Genomic DNA, 1,933 nt, shown 5'->3' with positions numbered 1-1,933 from the left:
CAACACCTATGATAAATATTTTTTCACTTCAGTCGTTTACTTTATTTGCAAAAGGAATTTACACTTGCGTAAATTAACGTTTGAAATTACTTCATTGTGCAAAACAATAATTTAGTATTGACGTATATAAGTATTTAGTTTGACAAACAACTTATGTTTTGTTAAACCTTGAAAACTATTTTTAAGCTAAAGAGCGTTTGAAGCAAAACACGTGGACTTTTTAAATTATAAGTAAAGTAAAACGTTTTGAGCGTAAAAATTGTGTATAAATGCCTTCGCATCTGCTCTCATTTTCAGTATCATTTTAAATTCAGTGATATACGATTTCAACTGTAACAATGAAGCAATTTCTAATTTTGGTACTATTTTCATTTTTGGCCGTAAATGATGTAAGTAATAACACTTGAAAACATTACAAAAAATTACTTTAAAAAAGCCAACATTTGTTATATTTACAAACCATTCAATTGAATGCATTTTTCTTTGAATTCGTCAATTTTTTACAAATAGGTATGCATCTAGGGGGTTCCGACTTATACGAATGTTCCATATGCGAGCGAATTTTTCATATATATTTTGCAAACGGAAACGAATGGTCGCGAATGTTTCATAAAAATTTTGCGAATGGTGGCGGATGTTTCATACAAATTTGCGGACGGTGTCGAATGTTTCATACACATTTTGCGGATGGCGCATATGAAAAGTCATATTTTTACATTCAAAAAGTCAAAGTGACAGATTAGGTGACAGAGATTCAAGCCGAATTGATATTTTTTTGGTAATATTGAGTGAAATTTTTCTAAAATGGTAAATAAATCTTTGCCACTCGTAATATAATCACTGTAAACGGTGCCTTGTGAAAGGTTTTTATTTTCATTGACGTAACTTTCAATTTCTTTTATATTATCTGAATTTATTTCTTAAATCTCACTTTTCGAATCGAATACGGCTCCTAAAATAATATTCAACAAATAATCTTGTATTTTTTTCTTCAACTGTTTTTCAAATTTAGTTGAGAACAATGACATTGTGTTTGAAACTGCCATGACAAACTGAACACAGCAATGTGTATGTACAAATATCACACGACAGTTTGTCGCATCTAGCAAGACGTATGCGGCTTCCGCGAATGGTTGCGAATGAAATGTACGAATTTTCATAGATGTTGATGCGGATGAATATACTTTACTTCGTATATTTCATGTATGAATAGGATAATGTTCATATATTCCGTATAATATGGCATTCGCATATAGTAAAATGCCCCTAGGTATGCATCAAAGGAGCCATGGCGAGTACCTATCAGGATATAGTTACTAAATATCAACCAGCTAATTATAGGCTAGCAGATGCGTTCTCGTTGACTTCTGATTTTAGCAATACAGCCAAAGTTATTATATCTCATTTGTATGATATAAGTAAGAATGATGAGATAAACGCACTCTGCAATAAGTTAATATTGATTCCAGACAGTTCAAATGCCCTTCCAAGTGACATTCAAACCATTTTCAATAACTGGAACGAAATATTACCGGCAACCAAAAATTATATTCAAGTAAAATCAACATCAATTACGTACATTAGTTCATAAAACATTAAAAAATACATTTGACGACTGTCTTAAAGTGGTGAATGGATTCATTCCGATGTACGCAGAAGAGGAAGATTTTATTGTAGAAAAACTTAAAGAAGCCGAGAAGACTGTGACCAAGTATGTGGAACGCAGAAACGTATGGGCAAGGGCTTTGATGGGCAATACATCTGATCTCTAAATACAAAGATTGTAATCTTTGAAAATAATAAAATGTAATTGTTTGAAAGATTGAGTGTAATCTTACTACTTTGATACATTTAATGAATAAAAAGAGTGAAATAATAAATTATACTTTCTCTCAAATTGCCATCGTATAAATTATTATGATATTCTTTTCAA

General features: G+C 31.1%; 1 long non-coding RNA gene across 1 annotated transcript; it reads left to right on the top strand.

The window, feature by feature from the left end:
- The first annotated feature begins 241 nt into the window (after positions 1 to 241).
- Positions 242 to 1,880, top strand: LOC116349527. Its single transcript, XR_004201924.1, has 2 exons — positions 242 to 389; positions 1,271 to 1,880. It is a non-coding gene; the product is annotated as an uncharacterized LOC116349527 (long non-coding RNA).
- The last annotated feature ends 53 nt before the right edge of the window (positions 1,881 to 1,933 follow it).

Source organism: Contarinia nasturtii, unplaced genomic scaffold (assembly GCF_009176525.2).
Source record: "Contarinia nasturtii isolate CC-2019 unplaced genomic scaffold, AAFC_CNas_1.1 Cnas_scaffold_2930, whole genome shotgun sequence".
Classification (NCBI taxonomy): Eukaryota; Metazoa; Arthropoda; class Insecta; order Diptera; family Cecidomyiidae; genus Contarinia; species Contarinia nasturtii.
The sequence above is the reverse complement of the archived record's forward strand: the minus strand, read 5'-3'. Positions and strand labels throughout refer to the sequence as shown.